This window comes from Toxotes jaculatrix, chromosome 11, assembly GCF_017976425.1.
Source record: "Toxotes jaculatrix isolate fToxJac2 chromosome 11, fToxJac2.pri, whole genome shotgun sequence".
In the NCBI taxonomy this organism is placed as follows: Eukaryota; Metazoa; Chordata; class Actinopteri; family Toxotidae; genus Toxotes; species Toxotes jaculatrix.
In genome coordinates, this window is record NC_054404.1 from 777,652 (window position 1) to 797,120 (window position 19,469).

At 46.1% G+C, this 19,469-nt stretch overlaps 1 protein-coding gene across 1 annotated transcript in view; it reads left to right on the forward strand.

Annotated features, from left to right (window-relative positions):
• bmpr1aa (bone morphogenetic protein receptor, type IAa) overlaps nt 1-19,469 on the forward strand; it is a 37,840-nt gene that overhangs the window by 5,719 nt on the left and 12,652 nt on the right. Inside the window, exon 2 of the mRNA XM_041049255.1 lies at nt 8,497-8,611. The gene's annotated coding sequence lies outside the window, so the exon portion shown is untranslated. The remainder of the gene's footprint in view (nt 1-8,496; nt 8,612-19,469) is intronic.

Below are 19,469 nucleotides of genomic sequence, written 5' to 3' on the forward strand. Positions count from 1 at the left end.
TCCTCCATTTCTTCTTTTCTTCCCTCCTCCACCTCTCCCTCTCTTGGACTGTGTTTCCAGTCTCAGAGGCTGAGGATCGAATTACTCAGGGAGTCTCGGAGGCTCTGGCGAGGTGGCAGTGGTGGAGGAGGGAGGGAGGGAGGAGGTAGGGAAGGAGGGAAGGAGATCAGGTTTCACATCTCCAGCGCTCTCCTCTGTCTGCCTCGCCTCCCTCCTCCTCCTCTTCCCCCCCTGGCGGCCTGGAGACAGAGTGGCTGAGCTGGAGAGGAAAACATGCAATCCACCCCTCTCCTCCTCCTCCTCCCCCTCCTCCCCCCTCCTCCTCCTCCATACGTCCAGCCCCTCTGCTGCAACACAGCAGATAAATAAAGGCAGTAAATGGGAACTGAGCACACAGAGGGACGATTCTTCACCTCCTTCACCCCCCTCTCCATCCCTGCAGAGATATTTTATATCCTGCGCCGTGTTTTCATTCTCCTGGATGTGTGGCAAAGGTGAAACTGCTTCAGGGAGACTCTGGTTTCTCGAGACGAGCAGAGCTGAGGATCAAACCTGGACTGACTGACATCAGTAAAATGTGTCTGGGTGTAAATGCAGAGGCCAGAGTCGTGGGGCTGCACTGGTCCTTTGTAGTTGTGAGACACTTGTGGCTTTAGCAGCAGTCGCAGTAATCTGTGTTTAACGCTTTATAACTGGTTTGTTTTTGGGGGTTTTGGTCTCGGTGCTCCTTTCTGGGTGAAAGCTCTGGTAGAAAAACTTGAGCTGGTTCAGTAAAACAGAGAGAAACTGAAACAGCTGTCAGGACTGCAGCTTACTGTAACTACGATTAATCAGTCAGGGAACGTAGACCATCAGCAAACCAACTGCCCAAAGCACAGGAACGTTCAGTTTATTAAAACAGAAAATTCTCACATCTCAGAAGCTGTTTGCCAGTTTATTCTCAAAGAGTGACTTTAAACAGTCACCGTAAAAGGTTTGTTTTTAACTGACGAATTGTTAATCGATTAATTGACCGTTAGTCGGGCACCAATGTTTTTGATTAACTAAAGAATCTCTTGACGGACCGTTGCCGCTCTGGCAGTGATCAGTGTGCCTCTGTGGTTCGTTTCCAAAGATCCAGGGTGTTAACACAACTTTACCCTGTGGATATTTGCTCCTGGGCCGGTCACACAGGGCTGCTCTGTCTGTCTGCCTCTAACTGAAACGATTAGCTGATTAATCCATTAGTCGATCAACAGGAAAATACTTTGCAGCTGTGCAGTGAATCTTCACACTGTGTCCTGCTCCTCACACAGCACACCCCTGCTGAATGTTCATGGAGAATGAGCAGACCTCTGCTGTCACACAGCGCCTTTCACCAGGGCCCAGGTTACAGGCCGTGCAGTCCTGACCCTGGTCGCACAGTCACTCCGTAGTTTTATGTTTTCACGCCACGCTTCAGTTTTTGCAGCCAATCAAACGGTTCTTTCTGCGATGCTTCCTTCTCTGCCCTGACTTCAGCTGAAGGTCGAAGCAGCCTCCATGTTCACCGCCTCCAGCGGCTCCAGTTGTCCTTTAATGGTATTGATCTCTGCTTTAAATACACCCAGCCCATCCCAGTGAATAATTCAGATGGCCTCACCACAGTGGTAGCAGGACGTTCCTGTTGGCTCGATGGTTGGACAGAAAACATTGTCTTATTGTGACAGAGGAAGTGGGGACGGAGTCTGTCGCGGCTGCACGCTGTGGTCGCCTGCACTTCCACTCAAACCTGCCTCTTTTTTCTTCACCCGCTGTGAAAATGAGATTATTTGTGGTTGTGTGTGCTTCTGCGTGGTCATGTGACAGCAGTGAAGAGCACTGCATTCCTGACGAGTTCACGAATCTGAAGGGTTCGCCAAACTGCAGGAGCGGAATCAGATCTTTATATAGTGTTTGTAACAGTGCTCTGTTGGCTTTCACAACAAAACCACACCACAGAACAAGGCTCAGAGCAGTCTGACTGTAGTACGTCACTGTAGCTGTGCTTCAGCTGCAGCCGTATCCAGTGTTTGTCTCCGGGAAGTCGGTTTGTGCTCAGTGGAACGTGGGACGGACACACGTTTACAGCACCAACCAACCTGACATGTGACTGTGAATTACACTACATAAAACAATATATTTATTAAGCGTTGTCCGTGTTTACTGGCTGTTTATAAAATAAACAATTATTTGTTTGTGTAATCTGGAAATTAATTGATAGAACTATAAAACTCTCTGCTTTAGTGTTCACTGAACTCAGGTGTACCATACATAATTATTCTATAGTTAATTAAACAACAGTACAAAGCTTAATTATCTAAAATCAGTTCCAAATGTCGTGGTGCCATTAAAGAAATCTGTCCAGATTATATGGAGACACAGAAACACGAGTTGTTAAGAAGCTCAAAACTCTGTCATTCATCAAAGTCAAATAAATAGCTTGAATTAAAAGTGGAATGGTTTCCTCCACAAACAGGAGAACCCAAGCACATCTGCGGTTCTTTAAGTCAGAATGTTAGGAACACTCAAACTGAACCAAAGCACATGGAGGTCTTCACTCCTTCAGGTGTCCTGGACGTGTAGAGTTCCTTCCTCAGTCTTGGAGGGGATTTGCTTTTCTCAGGAATCCTCCTGCCTGATGGGGGCAGTGATCCCTCTGAAGTGACAGTGGCCCCTGACCTCCATCCTGACCCCTGACCCCTGACTCCTCCTCCCTGACCTCCTGTCATGTTGCCACTAACAGAGCCGTCTCCTCCCTACCTGGATTAGACTGTCTCACTGGCCTCAGCGTGATCACTGACGTGAGGCCAGGTGTTGTGTTAGTGGTCTGAGGCTCTGCATGTTGAGTGTGTGCAGTTAATCAGTTCATTATTTGGGCTCTAAACACAGTTTGAATGTTTTGGTGAAGAGAGATGAGCAGAGTAATGACCCCATCGTTCAGAGCCCTGTTCTGCCACAGCTGTCAGAACTTGGTAAGAGGGGAGGTTTAAATCCAAGATGCTGTGTTGACAGAAGGATTATTTCTGTGAATCCACACTTTTTATTCACCGTGTGTCTGTGGGGGAACAGGCCGTCCGGCGGAGCCGCCGTGGTTGGCTGGTAAACTGCAGCAGGATGGTTTTCAGGCCAAACTGTACTCAGCAGGAGGTGGCTCTGTGTTCTTGGCTGTCCTGCAGGCTGCAGCCAGGAGGAAACATCAGTCCAGCAAACAAACCTCATCACTGAGTTTTCCCACTCCGCCTGGGCTCCTGTGAATGCAGCACCGCTCCCTCCCTCCCTCCCCGTCTCCTCGTTTCTGGTCTTTAATTTCAATTAGCTCTGGCTGCTGGTTGACTTTGATGGCATTAGTCTCTCTCCCCAGGCTCCACACTCGTCCCTCTGCTCTCGTCTTCCTCTGTTGGTTTTGCAAAGGCCGCCGGCTTTAACCGCTGCGATCAGGATCTGAACGCTTCGCTTCCACTTCCTGCCAGCGTCCAGCCCGCCGTGCACCCGAACCGCCACACACACAGTCTCTGCAAGGCCTGCACAGGTTAGGCTGGAGGTCCTGTTAGCGACACACAGTAAAATGATGCAACAACATGCTTTTATTGGACTGAGGAGCGTGTGAGTCCAGTGTTTTGGCCTTCGTGGTCATGGTTATACCTGTCTTTACTGCAGGAGGGGTTAATGGATTAAAGGGGGTGTGGTTTTTGTGAAACTGTTGATCCAGTCTCTGTAAGCGTTGGTGTGACCGTTAAAAGTCGGTCATTAAACATAGTTATAGTATTATTTTACACGTCAGGCCCGACTGTTGATCATCACAGCTTCACAAAGTCCAGCATGTTTTGTTCTGCCAAGACTCCAGACCTTGTTTTATATGAATGTACATTAGTATATTTTTGTTTTATATGAATGTACATTAGTATAAAACAGTGAAAAGAACTGAACACAAAGCAGAGATGCAGCAGTGCAGTGAGACGGTGTGTGTTCTGTCTCCACGGCTGATAAACCTCACAGCTCAGAGAGCAAGCTGCAGAGTGTGAGCCAGTGTTTTCATCCTGGAGCTCTGCCGTCCGTCAGCCTCTGTGTGTGTCTGTGTGTGTCTGCCCCGTCACAGCCTGCATACCTCTGCATAACCCACCTGATGTCAGGACTGGTTTCACAGCTTCCCCCTCAGTCTGTGGTTTCACACCTTCGCCTGACATGTCGCTTCCATCACTGGAATTTAGAGCTCAGAGCAGTACCACGCTTCAGAACAGATGTTGAACTCTGCCACAGCTCAGCTGCCAAACTGACGGCTGGTTAAACTTCTGACTTTTGTCTGAATAAAGCAGCTCAGGTTTACTGCACAGACACTACAGACAACTTTGAAATAACCAGCCTTTTGTTTGCTCAGAGATTTACAGTGTGGAGGCAGAAAGGATGGATTTAAGAACAGAGAAGTGAGTGTGAGAAAGCAGAAGTGTCCAGTGGAGATGAAGTGAGTGTGTAAGTGGTGATGTTTCCTCTGCTTCCTGTCGCCCTGCGTCGCTCTCACACTGTTTGGTTTCCTTTAAATCGCTGGTTGCTCTGTTTCTGAGTGTAAACAGCCCAGAGCGACGTTACTGCAGCTTCCACAGAGGCCAGCCTGCTGCTGAAGGAACACAGGGGACTCACTCAGAGTGAGGCCTGTCATCTGTCTCATCTGTCTCATACGTCTCATACGTCTCATACGTCTCATACATCTCATACGTCTCATACATCTCGTGCGTAGCCACTTCTTAGACATTTTGCTTTTAATTTGATAGTAGAGAGAGAAGGATGAGGGGGACATGCAGCTCAGATCCAAGGCTGGGTTTAATGTCGTTTGACTGATTTCAGCTGTGCTGTGCTAATTATCCAGAAACAGTACTTTAAACTTTAAATTGTGGAAAAGGTAAAAAAGTTTTGTGTGAAATGAAAACATCCATCCAAGGCCATTTTCAGTTCCTGAAACACGCCTCTCATTCCTCCTGTGCACTGTTTTCTTCTTTATTTACCACAGCTGCAGTGAAGACTCCGAGTATGATTCACTGATTGACAGAAATTACTTTATATATGCATACATATGCATCAGTTCGATGATAGAATAATCTTTGAAGTTCTATATTCTGCATACATGCCAAACATTTGCTTGTTTCAGATTCTCTAACGTTTGGATCTGATGCTTTTCTTGATTTTCTGTGATTGTAAGTTTATTGTTTGGCTTTTCGAAGGCTTCACCTTGAGCTCTCTGTATGACATTTTAAAAAGATTTTATAGAGACGAAGATTAATGGAAAAAAGATTAATATTCTGAAGTTTAAGCTCCAGATTTTTTTTTAAACACTGAGAGAAGTAAAAGCTGAATATATGTTATATATATTATATGATCAAAGATCAGAAATCTGTGAAAGGCTTTTCATGTTACCTGTGTGGTTTTACTTTTTGACACAGCAGCAGATGTGTTTATTTCCACTGAGCTTACGGAAAATTAGTTTGTTTTAATATTGACATTTTAAAAGTTTGAACGTTGTCAGTGGGTGGAAATAAAGCTTCTGCTGTTATCTGCTGTTTCTCTTCTCACTTTCCTCCCACTTTCGTTTTCCTCTTTCACTCATTTTCCAGTTGAGCAAAAGTATAAAATGTCACTAAGACAGAACGTGAGATGTTATGAATTTACATCAGGCGAGCCGAGTCGAGTAAAGTGACTTCAACGTGACATAAAGTAAAGAGGAGTTTGACATTTGTGAAGAACCATCTTTAGCGTCAGCTGGTGCAGAAATCATTTATGATATTAAGACACAGGATGAACTTTTAAAGACTTCCAGAGCATCAAAACCCGTTTTCCCTAACTCTGAGCAGACCGCAGACAGAGAACGAATCATGGAGCTCACAGACTGCAGCTGGTAAACGGAGTTTCTTCGGGTGTTTGCGTTGTTATCTGGACTCAGTGAGCAGTTTGAAAGCTTCTCTCTGGGCTCCGGCGATACTGCTGGTAAACTGCCATTAATCGTCTCCCCACATGTAAAAGGTTTGCTCTGATTTAATTATGGTAACGTGATCGTATCGTATGGTGATCAATGATCAGTCACTGTTTCCTCTGTGTTTCTGAGACCCGTGTACTGCAGGATATTTTACAGTGTAAACAATAATCTCCGCTCTGCTGGAGAAAGCTAGTTCAGTGTTTGTTTGGCCTTTCTGTATTTCTGATCCTTGTCATGTGTTGGCTGACGTACTTTGATTGCAATATATCTGCAGTGATCGAGAATAGGTAATAATATAGACGTAGGAGTGTGAGGCATTGGTGACGGCAGATGGCCCAGCCCTGGTGTTGAACAGTGTGAGCAAATGAACAGCATGATTCATTCGACAGAAATGTTTCTCCTCTCTTCTCCTCTCTTCTCCTCTCTTCTCCTCTCTTCTCTTCTCCTCTCTTCTCCTCTCTTCTCTTCTCCTCTCTCCTCTTTCTTGGCATAATCTTTGCTAAATTTAAATTTCAGCCCAAACATTTCCTCCTGAGGTGGGAAAACCTCTGTGCCGTGCTGAGGAAGTTCTTTCCCTGCTGCTTTCTGCTGTTTCCACTCAGCTGTTAGAATTCATCATAGTTCACTTAAAAATAGTTGGATGGAAAGCAGAGCTGTGTTTCACTCCGGTCCGTCCTCGTGTGTGGGAGAGCAGGATCTGTTTTTCCCTCCGTCTGTCTCTTTTTCTTGGCACCGCCTCCTCCTCCATAAAAGAGGTGTGTTTCTTTCTTTCTTTCTGTGTGTGTGTGTGTGTGTGTGTGTGTGTGTGTGTGTGTGTGTGTGTGTGTGGAGGCAGCAGCAGCTGTTTTTTTGCCAACCTTGTGACCGCTCTCAGCCCCCGTCTTCGGACATCTATTTTCTCCTCGTCTGTTCTATAATAACTCAGCAGCTGAATCCCCACCGCTACTCGTTTTGTTTTTTTTTGTTTTTTTTTTATCCCGTGGGGTGGAGCTCCCAACACTCTGTCCCACACACCAGCTCGCTCTTCTATCTTTGTGAGGACACTCACTGACAGTTCCCTGGTCCTAACTAAATGTCCTCACTCACCACACCCTTCTGAAGAGCTGCGTCTCACTGCTGACCTCGACCTTTGACCTCAAGAGTGCGATTTCATGCTCTTGTAACCTACAATGTTGATGTTAAGCTTCAGCCCAGAGTGAGATATCTCAACAGCTTTTACTCTGAAAGCTCCTGCTCTCCTGAGGATGAACCTGCAGAGTTTAGTGACCCCACGAGCTTTCCTCCAGCGCCACCATCAGGACAAACTTTGCATCATTAGCTCCACACCTGGTTCTTAAAAGCAAAATTATAATTGTATATTATAAAAGTATTTTGAGTTGCAACCAACATATCAGCCAGTGGCCGTAGTCTCTGTTTGTAATAACATCTCTAACAAAGGCAGCAGTAGTGTTCGTGTTAGGAGTAGCCGTGTTAAACTGTCCCGTTTTATTTTGTTAGTTCGGCTGCTGTGTGCACAGCTTCCTGTTCTGTCGGCAGCGTCTCTGCTCAGACTCTAAAACACCGGCTGCTGGTTGACTCTCTGCTCTCTGAGAGTGAATATTAACTCACTCCCCTGACGTCTGCCTCCCTGACTAAATAAAGCCTCCTTTGAGGAGCCCTGTGCTGTCAAATAAAAAGGCTTCTGTGTTGGAGGGGGACGAGGAGGACGCTCCGGCTGTCGGCCTCACTGCTCCACTTATCTCCTCGCAAACAGCAGCGAGCCACAGTCACACTCACATCCACACCGATCTAATGGTGGAGCAGAATCATGTCCAGGGGTCCTAGAGGAGGTTCTGCGAGTCTTTGAGGTGATTCTGTTGGTCCTCGAGGGGACTATGGGGACTGGAGAGGATGCAAGGAGTCTTAAAAGGTGCTCCTTGGTCCATAAGGGTGTCCTTAGAATATTTAATATTAATATAATATTTGATCAGTCCTCGAGGGGTCTTTAAAAAGGTTGCATTAGTCAATGATGTGATTCAAGGAGATGGCGATAGGATGCAAAGAGGCATGAAGAGGATGCAAGGACTCAGTGATAGGATGCAAGGAGATGTTGAGAACAGTGGGTTCTAAGAGTCTGTTTATTAAAGCAGTTTCCATTGGTCTGTAAGGGGGACACTGGTCCCTGAGTGAACATCAAACATTTCAGCTTCTTCTTTACATTCATATCAAAGTACGACTCTTCCAGAGGTGCATGCAGCGTGTCGTACCAGACCTCTGGGCTCTGTTTCTTACAGTCTCACCTGATATCACACCTGGCAGCTGTGATTCTGACCACACACTTCTGTTTCAGTTCGGGATGTTGAAGTAGGTCGCTTTACAGGAAAATGTCAGAGTTGATTTTCCTGCTCTTGTCATCTGAACTTGCTCCAAGTGGAGCAGAGAGCAGTGAGATAAGCAGCGTGATCATGGACATGGAGCAGTCCTCACTGAGTGTGGGCTGGATGGTGAGTGCTGCAGCGTCTCAGCATGTTCTCTCCCTCGTCTCTGTGTCTCAGGTTGGCGGCTGCGATGCTGGTCTGATCTGACCCGGCTTCCTCTGTTTCAAGACTACATTTCCCATGGAGCTGTGCACCGACACACACACTGATCTGCCATGGAGCCAGCAGTCAGGTATGGAAACACACACACACTGTTCCAGCTCAGTTGTCTGCAGTCAGTGTGTAACGTCTGCAGGATGTTTATTGTGGTCACATGAAAAACATTACTGGTTGACTTCCTGCTGCCATTGAGTTACACACACACACACACACACACACACACACAGAAAACATAAGCAAACATTATTTTTTTGTGCATGGGCACCGGTGATTACTCCTTAAAACTTGATTATCCAATCCACCCTCCCCTCTCCTGCTCTTTGAGGAGATTAACCCTTGACCCTGAGGCTGAAGGCAGCACTGGCCAATCAGGAGGCTTCCTGGCTTTTAATTGCAGGCTCTGATTGGGTCATTTGAGCTGTCATCTGGTTTGATTAATAACCACGGTGCAGGAGAGCAGGAAGAGCGCTGATTACATAGAGCCTGAAGGCTGCGTCTGGATCTGTGTGTGTGTGATATAGGTGAAGTAATGTTGTGCAAAGAGAAAGTGTGCGTGCGTGCGTGTGTGTGTTTCTGTGTGTTTCTGTGTGTTTCTGTGTGTGCGTGCGTGCGTGTGTGTGTGTGTGTAATAGTGTGCGTTAAAGGTGGAGTGTTTGAGGAAAAACGTCTGTAATGTGTGTTAGAGTTTATGTCTGTATGTGTGTAAAAGGTGAAGTCATGCCTTCTTATGAGGGAAGAGTGTGTGTCCTTGCTTAGCAGGACAGGACAACACATTGCACACTGGCTGCTGCTCACTGGGGCCGGCAGCTGTGTTTAGATTCACGGGACACATAAGCAGAAAAAATGAAAATGTATAAATGAGTAAAAATGATATTTATAAAGTGAGAGACAGCGACGGGTCTGGGTCTGACAGAGTGGCTGCTGCTGGGGTTTGAACGAATGTTACCGCCTTAGGCTTGTGAAGGAGCCTGGCTGTCAGTGCTGCAGTCTGTGCTGTTTACTCGGTGGAGGTGGTTTGTTGTGTTCCATCTCCGTCGGCTCGGGTCGCTCCTGATATCCAACTTTAAAAAGGGATTTTCTTGTTTGTGCAGATGTTTAACTCTCTCTGTGTCAAACTCTGAGACGCTGTGATGGATTCTTTGGCATTTCAGAGACTAAACGCTTAATCGATTAATCACAAAAATAACTGGCACATTATGAGTAATGAAAATCATTATCAGCTGCAGCCCTAAATGCACTGACTCACATGACAACACAGATGGGGTCATTAGACTTTTCAGTGAAGCTGCAAATAACAGCTGTTTTCATAAGTCCAGCATTTGTGACCTAAAACTCGGTCAAAGGCTCAGAACTCCTGCTGTAAATGACACAGTTCAATAAAATCATTTCCATTGTGAAAGTCTAAAGTTTTGAAAGTTTCTTTAGCTGCTGTGTCTCAGTCTTCCAAACTCGTGTTGAGTCAACAGCTGTTTTCAGTTTCAGAGTTTTTAAGGGTAAAGTCAGACTCGCGATGTCTCTCACAGCCTCTGCCCACGAGCTGTGATGCATTCAGCTGTTCCTCAGCAGTTTGATGTCGTTGACAGGTTTTCCAGACGTACGTGACTTTATGTTGAAATGTGGCAGATTGCTGCCTTTGTTTCAGACCTTCAAACAGAGCCGGCCAGTCTGCAGCTCAAAATCACTCCCATATGTCCCTCAGCGACCCCGCCCCCGCCGCCCAGCACGCCTCACTCACACACTGCAGCCCGACCCGGATCGGCTCAGCTCGGGCCGGGCCGGGTCTGGAAGTTGTCAGAAACTGTTGACGGGTGTAAAAATGAGGACAGGAGTGTCTGTCAGTGGTTCATGGCAGATCCCTGTTTCTCACACTGACTTCTGAATGTTCCTCCCAGAGGTTTCGTAGCAGCAGGAAGTGTTAAAACATGAGTGGAAGCATTTAAAACACAAAACCCTGCTGTGATGTGATTAATATGTAGAAATAAGCCTGTGAGACGGAGTGTTATCTTTACTGCAGCTCAGTGAACGCTCCCTCAGTGGTCGGCACTGTTTGGTTTCTGCTGTTTATCAGAAACTCTGCCGTCGGGTCATAAATTCCTCAGACGCTCCTGTGACTGGTTTATGAGCCGCTGTGTTGAGCTTTCAGTCAGATCACTGCTGCTTCTTCTTCTGCTCCACAAACTACGAATCTCATTTAAAGAGAAGGCGGACGTCGTCTGAGCAGGTGTTAGTGTTGGAAGAAACATTTTAAGTTTTAATTTGAATCATTTCATCGTTTAAAGGAAAACTTGATTTTACTCATAAAGGTGTCACGTAGAGCTGCCGCTCATCAGACCACAATGAAAACCTCTCCCTGCATGTTTTCAGTGTCACGGCTTCTTACTGCCTGATGTGTCTGACCAGTTTTACAGTGATACTAAAAATAGGAACCCTCCGGCCTGTCCTCTGGTTGGACAGGCTGCAGCCAGAATTTAAAGTATGTTTTTGGTGGAAGGAATAGATAGATAGATAGATAGATAGATAGATAGATAGATAGATAGATAGATAGATAGATAGATAGATAGACTTTATTCATCCTTCAGAGGGAAATTGTTAAAATAATATATATAACCTGAACAGTTAATCGATTATCAAAACAGCTGCTGATGAACTTTCTTCCACCGACTGATCGATGACTCTGCTGTTGTGAGATGTCCTCCGAGGCTTTGGAGATGCTTTGTCAGGTCGGACTAAATAACCGGAGTGATCAGCTCGGTCTTGGAGACGGCGCGTTCATAAATAATGTAAATCCTGTTACAACTTGAGGTGTGGAGTTTGAAAGATGAAGGCTTTTACCAGGCCTGACGCTGTCTGGTTGCATTATGGGAAATCTGGGATCCAGTGTTTTTGGAGTTTGACACATGCTCGAGACTAAAAGTCAGGACATCTCAGCTTCTGCTGTTTCACTTCTGACCGTCTTATTTTAACGTCTCTCGTGTGTCCCTGAGTTTGGACGGGAGTCAGATCCTGAAACGGCAGAGAACACACACCTCAGCGGTGTAGACACACACTCTGTGGCCTGGGCTCTGACACACACACACACACACAGTAAAACACACCCTCTTCTTGTGGTCTTACATCAGATGCTTCTTCCTGTCTGAACTTGTCACTCAGCTCTGTCCTTTCAAACTCCTCGACTGGTGTTAGTGGACATTTTGAGCAGGTCAGCATTGAAACCTGGTCCATCCTGGTCCATCCTGTACCTGCCGGATCGTCCAGTCTGCTCTCACATGATCGCGGCCTGTCTTTCCCTTTGCTTCTCTCTGTATGTTCCCTTTTTGTTTTTTCAGCCTGTGTTGTTCATCCATAACTTTCTGTTTCTTCATTTGCACCTATGTTTATTCTTCTTTGTGTTTTCTGTTTCTTCTTTACACACAAACATATACACGCACACACGCCCACAGAAACACACTCAGACAAACACACGGGACCACCTATATCGTCGTATCGTCCGTGTGCGCCTCTGTGGCCTGGCTGTAGTTTCCAAGGCAACACGGTGGGTGAAACCATCCGGTCTCCCTTCACGGAGTCCAGCCTCTGACCAGACCACCCACACATACACACACTCATAAACACACACTCACACAGGGCCAATATTCTGTCTGCTACAATTACAGTTATATTTTAGTTTTATGTTTTTATGTCTCTGGGGAAAGTTGTCTGAGCTCCAGTCTCTCCAGTTTCCACTCCCTCATACTGGGATCAGACCAGTGCGGCCTGCTGGCGGCTGCTGCAGCAGCTGGGGCAGAAAATGACATTTGCAAAACAGAAAATCCACCAGAAAGAAGCGTTGAGCATCAGAGTGCGGTTGGATCTGGAGGCTGTTCAAACTCCGGTGACCTCAGACTCAGGTTAGAGGATGGTTGGTTAAAAATGACTGACGGCACACGAGGGCGGGAACTCGACCAGCTCAGCGTGAGGACGACAGGCTTAGTACACAGATCATAGCTGTTGTTCTCACAAGCTGTTTTCTTGTCATTGTCCGAACTGTGCGTGTTCTTTCACACATGCAGCACGGGAGGTTTTCTGTGCCAGGCGGAAATACTCCGCTTGGTTTTGGCGAGCGGCGAGCGGCGAGTGGCGAGTGGCGGTGCCTTGGTAGAGCGAGTGAACTGTGAACTCTCTGGACAGTGACCTGCTCTAGTCGGAACCTACACAGATTTTGTAGCAGGGAGCTGGTGGGGTGAAGTGTGTGTGTGTGTGTCTGTGTCTGTGTGTGTGTGTGTGTGTGTGTGTGTGTGTGTGTGTGTGTGTGTGTGTGTGTCTGTCTGTGTGTGTGTCTGTGTCTGTGTCTGTGTGTGTGTGTGTGTGTGTGTGTGTGTGTGTGTGTGTGTGTAATGTCCAGTCCGGTCCATCTGGTTCCGTTTGAGTTCACTGATCTGTTGGAGGGTTTAGACTTGGTTTTAGGGTTCAGGTTAGAACTGGGTTTAGGTTTGGGTAGGGTTAGGTTAGGTTAGGGTTAGGGGATGTATTATGTCAGTGAGTGTCCTTACAAAGATAGATGTACAAAGAGTGTGTGTGCACTGTGTATTTTCCATTACCTGGTTCCCACATTCCAGCAACAGTTGGAGTAGGACAGGAAAAGCAGTGATATGGAGTCAGTGGAGAAGGAGGGGGCTGGCTGGGGCAGCTCCGAGCTGGGGCAACATCAGAGGTTTTTTAAGCACAGCTCAGAGTAAAAGGGCATTAGCGCCTGAACACGGGGAGAAAATGTAGAAGTGTGTTAATTTTTTTTCTGACATTTAAAAGACGATTACTTGATTAATCAGGGAAACGATCTTCAGATTAATCAGTAATGGAGACTGTTAGCTGCAGCCCTGCAGGTGTTGTATGACTGTGTGTGTTATGGATTATGCTTCTGACCTCCTCTTTAAAAAGCTCAGATTGAAGCAGAGACATTGGTTTTAGGTGTCCCTAGCAGCAGGAGCTAACTGGTTTAACTGGGAGGGTTGTGTTGGGAACCTCCCTTTGCCCACTCCACTCATCAGTGTGATTTATGATGATAATGTTGTTTTTATGGTCTGAGTGTATTTGTTTTATGACTCAGCTGCGGGACAAAGGCGACACTGTGCCAGTGATGGATGGACCTGTTTCTATGGCGATTAGAGTGATTAAAAACACCTTCAGGGTCTGACCCACACCAAACTGCTTTATTACTTTTATTACTGTGTGACCAGACCCGATGTCTGTCTGTGTCGTGGAGAGTCTGCGGGGCGGCCCAGCACCTCTGGAGCTGGAACACGGCGGGTTTGAGTCTGACAGCATCAGCACCGGTATTGATAGCTTATTAACAATCAGAAATTGGTTCATATTGATATGAACTAGCTGATGCAGTTTATCGTTAATCGCTCGACGTGTGGGACCTTAAACCTGAGATGAAGGTTAATCTGTGCTGCTGTAACACAAGAAAGCAAATCTTCCTCCTGCTGTTTGTAGCTGCAGCTGCTCAGCACATCTTCTGTCAGGCTCTAATGAAATTAGACTTCACTTCTGCCCACTCTCTGTCTGACGCACACAAATAAACAAGATGAGGTTGTGTGTTTACAGCTGAGCAGCTAAAACATGCCTCAAATACTGCTGGGGTCTGGAGTCCGATTCCCTCTGAGATCGCTCCACTAAAAACGGCTGTGCTGCTTTAAGCCTGTCTCACCTGACAAATGCAATTTAATTTAAATTAATAAGAGTCACAGCCAGATTATTTTTTTTCTTTCTTTGTTTCTGTAAAATGTCAGGAAACGGTGAAAAAATGTCCATCGCAGTTTTTTTGTCTGAATTCCTCACATTCACGAAGCTGAAACCAGGAAATATTTGGTGCTTATGATAAATGACTAAATAATTAAGCTATTAATCAAAATTATTATAGGTTCCTGTCTCTTAAATCCCTAAATGAAGCAAGACACACAAGAGGGTTGTGGGTTCAATTCCCAGTGTGGCCACCAAAATGAGAAATTCCTGCTTCTCTGTTCAAGATGGTTTAAAAATCCTCCTCTGAATGTGTCATTAACAAACTCCACTGTAGGAAAAGAGCATTTGAGATAAATTTGGGGATTAAATAAAGGAGGAGGATGAAGAAGAGGAAGATTGGGATGAAGGATAAACAGAAGGCAGAAGATGAGGGAGGAAGAAGCCCGCAGCGCCGCTCACTGTGGCTCAGGGTATTCTGGGTATTCTTATGCTAATCCATCGCTGGGGATGAGGCGCAGAGCAGCCAAGCAAACAATGGCAGTGGAGCCAGAAAGTCTGGCCTGCAGTCTCCCAGGCCCTGAAAGGCATGTCGGGCAGGGCGCCGACACCAACGGGAGGCTGCTGCAGCACCCAGAGGCCCGCCTGCAAGGAGGGGCCCCTGGAGGGGACGGGGAACGGGGCCAAGATGGAGGGAGAGAGGGGAACAAGAGAGGAGAGGAGAAATGAGAAGCAGCAGGGAGAGGAGGAGGAGGGAGATGGAAAACTGGGGAAGGGAAACAGAGAAAGAACTGGAAATGGAGAATGAGGGAAGAAAGGGGAGGTAAGATGAGGAAAAAAGGGAGTGAAGTGAGAGGGGGAGGGAGAGACAGGAATGGAGAGGGGAATGTGTGGAGAGACAGATGAAGAGGTGGAAAGGAAGAGCAGTCCAAACATTATAAAGGTGATATTCTGCGTTTTAATCCACTGGATGAGCCCAGAAATCAGTTAGTATATAAATAATGTATAACAATTTGGAGCTGCAACAATTAGTCACTGACAGAAAGTTAACTTCGTTATTCTGATGATTGAATCGTTGTTGTTTTTTTTCTTTCTGTTTCATATGACTGTAAACAGAATGTCTTTGGATTAAAAGGACATTTGAAGACATTGCTTTGAGTCCTATGAGACTGTTGGGACATTTTCCACTACTCAGTAAATTGAAATCACATTCACTCACAGCCCAAAGATGTGCACAGCTGGGCAGATGAGAAGCTGGGGATGGAACAGTAGATAATATTGTGCACCAGCACCAGCACCGATCCCAATCTCCCTCATTACTGCATTTATTTGTGGAGCTCAGGAACTGTAGGTCTCTGCTGGTCCTCCAATCAGGCCTCTGCGTCGTTTATTTAGTCTGCCGCCGTTCGTCCAGAGCAGGAAGAGGAGACACATTAAGGCTTGATTATTGATGTCTGGCCCCTGATGCTGCAGTCCATCCAGGGGGGGGCGGGGGGATATTAGGGATGGATTATTAATGCCTGCACCTCCCCCGGCTCCCCCTCCCAGGCTAGCTCCAGTGTCAGCTTACAGCATTTTAACTTTTTTTTTTTTTTGAGGAGCTGTAATGTTTGTAAATCAGATGTGGAGACGAGGAGTGAACACTTTGGCTAAGCACAGATCTGGGATCAGATTTGGTGGAAGGCTCTGCCTTGGTTGAAGGACAGTCTAATTTATTTTTAAATGTGATCATAACTTACATGTACAGCTGCCTTCACACCCAGCTGTGCGCCCATCCGCTCACCTCTGTCCGCCGTGACGGCAGCCGCGCTGCCGCTCCTTCAGTCTCATTGGGTTACGCTTTTCTGGTCATGTACCAAACCAGTTCAGAGTTTTCCTGGCACCAGTATTAAAGAATATCTTACTATAGCCCTTGTGGGAATTGAACCTCTAACCCGTGCAGTGTTAGTGCCTTGCTCTGCTTTAAATTGGCCAAAACAAATCCATGGGCTGTAGTTAGAAATGAGACTAATCCTAGTAATAATAAAAGTAATCACAGTATAACATAGTGTGTTTCCTTTATTGAACCCTTCATGCAGTCTGCTGTAGGAGCCACCAGCCATGGCACTGTAATATTATTTTACATAATAGTTTTTATAGCCAGTTACCTCTGCAGCCAAATGAAAAGTTATTATACCCAGAAGCAGACAGCTTCCATAAAAGCCTTTAAAGAGCTCTGTTTCTTCTGCAAGTCTTAACCCACTGCTTCGGTTTCTATTCCACCAAATTTCCCAGCATCCCTGGAGAGGTGTGACCTCAAATTCCTTCCCCTGGGGGGGGGGGCTGGCTATGGCTCAGCGGTTCCCTATAAGGGTGGTTTATTCTCTACAGGTGGGACCACTAACAATACCTCCTTTCATTCCCGTCACGCTGAATGTTCCTCCTCTAAGACTCTGATGTCACGTCCTAGCAAAGCAGCTACGCTACATTAACCACTGCTAACTGAGGACGGAGACAAGACAGGACGAGGACACAGGTTTGAATCCCACAGCCTCCAGTACACATCAGACTGGCGTGAGGGAAAGTCTGTGTGCCTGAGCGCTGATTCATATCAAACCTTTGTTAATACTGAGCCACTTCAGTGCACATCAGACCTTTATTTATATTAGAGCTGAAATTATTAGTTTATTAATTGATTAGTTCATTAACCAAAAACCAATATTACATTTCAGTCTTTTGGAGGTTTGACTGTTGCTCAGGAAAAAAACATATGAAGACGTCACCGTGAACTTGTGACGGACATTTGTCTCATGATCATCTCAGAGCGTAACTGAGCAGGTACCAGAAGTCAGCAGTGCTGTCTGACCTGCACTGGAATGGTCAAGTATTTAGCTCCTTGAGTAAAAGTACCAGTAGCTTTAAGTCAGAGTACTCCGTTATAATTTAAAGACAGTACTACAGTACTTCCTGTCATTACAGTACCACAGTAACAGTTCTTCCTGTACTGACACTGGTTCCCAGTCCCCTCCGAAGGGTCAGCAGATGAATCTGAGGGGGCGTCAGATGATTGATGGGAGAGGAAAGACGAAAGAACAAAGCTCTGATGTGTCGGTCAGTGGAAGTGACCTAACATCCAATGGACACGTGAAACATGACAATGAGACGTAACAGCACACAGACCTTTTTTTGTGGAGGTATCAAAAGCCAAACAGGTTTGTAAACGCTGGTTTAATCTTTAGCAGCTTTTAAGTTTATCATATAAAAGTGAAAGATATGAAAAGTAGCTCGTAACTCCAGCTGTCAGATAAATGCAGTGTTTCCCTCAGGACTTCAGAGGAGGAGAATGAAAGTACCTCTGAATTATATGTAATTGCAGTACTTTATTAAATGTAGCAGTTACTTTCCACCGATGCATTTCTGAAATGAAGGAAAAGTACTTTAAAAATGTGAGCGTTTTTATTTTTGTGTCAGTCATCGTGACAAAACCGCCTGTTTATCCTAAAGTGTCACAAGAAGACGAGTCACTGAAATCAGCTCCAAACAGAATCGCTGCGTCGCTCTGTTTCCTTCTGATGGGGAAGAAGGAGCTTGTTGTTTGACTGAGAAACAGACGAAGGATCAGACGAGTCTGAACACGACTGGGAGGAGGAGGAGGAGGAGGAGGAGGAGGAGGAGGAGGAGGAGGAGGAGGAGGAGGAGGAGGAGGAGGAGGAGGAGGAGTGAAAGTTACCTGACACCTGCAGAGTTTAGCTCCTGGAGAATCTGGCTCTGTGTGTTGTGTTTTCTGTCTGTGTGCGGTTTAATAGGTGACTGATGATTCTCAGCCTTCAGTGTGGCGGTCTGTGTTTCTGAGTAGTTCAGCTGCGAGTCTGTGTCAGTCACGCGTTGTGTGTGTGTGTGTGTGCAGTCATCTTACCTTGTGTTTTCAAAGGGAAGTGGATGTGTTGGGTGATTTAGGAAGGGTGTGTGTGAAGAAGATGGGAGGAGGGAGGAGGCATGCTTCCTGTCGTGGGGGCTCACAACAGACGGTCCTTCCTGAGCCTGCCTCGTCTTGCCTTCCCTCCCTCCCTCTGTCTGAATGTGTCTTTGTTTGTGTTATCTCTCCGAGCTGCTGCTGCTGCTGCTGCTGCTGTTGTTGTTGTTGTTGTTGTTGTTGTTGTTGTTGTTGTTGTTGTTGGTCTCTAAATGGAGCGAAAAGACAAAAAAAACAAACTTCAGGTTTTTGTTGTGGCAGCGAGGTGAAGATTCTTCCACTTTCTGTGAACGACACAGTGACGCCAACACACAGACAAGTGTGTGTGTGTGTGTGTTTCTGTAGCTCCCTCGTACACACTCCTTCTCTCACATGCAGTTCCACAGACACACACACACACACACACACACTCTCTTGGTCCTTATCAGTTCTGGTGGATTTGGAAATGTTTGCCTGTGACTCAGAGTCTGCAGCTCATGAAATGTCTTTCGAAGCATTGAATTCATTTTTCAAAGGTATTTAAAAGTCTTGCGTTTCACTGTTGTCGGCCGTGTTGTTACCTGTAAGGTGGTTTTACAGCACCTGAGCGTGGGCTGTTAGCAGACGTGTGGTAAACGTGGGATCATCGTGGCTGTGGTTTGTGCAGCAGGAGGCAGTTCAGTCCTGCTGTCCTGTAGCAAACACTCACTGCTGCCACAGCAGCTACGAACCTCAGCGGCTCACAATGAACAGGTGTTCACTTTAGCAGTGCTGTAGAGTAAGATGATTTTTTTAATTGGTTAAGTCATAGGTGTATTTTTAATTAATTAGTATTTCTGGGATATAATGACAAACAGATGGGAGGTAGAGTTTTTTTGACCATTTGAGGAAACAGAAAGCAGCATGTGACACTTTGAGCTGTGCTGCATCATGGGATCTGACTGTATTTCCCCCTGACATGAATTATACAAAAAAAACAGCAGATGGAGAGATGGATGGAAAGAAAGAGAGAGAGAGCAACAGGCTCAGTCGCCTGTGGAAGGTAACAGAAGATAAACAACAACATATAAAAACACAACAATGGTAACACACACACACACACACTGTCATGTAAACCAGGAGGACATCAGTGCAGCTCAGGAGCCTGCACAGGTAAAAAGCTGCATATTAATATAAATCAGTCTTTTAGTAAATAAAGCATTGATGCGCCTGAAACCAGGACTGAGAGTGTGGCTGTTCTGTCTCTGTGAATCTGGTACCTGATGCCTGTCACCACAGGTAT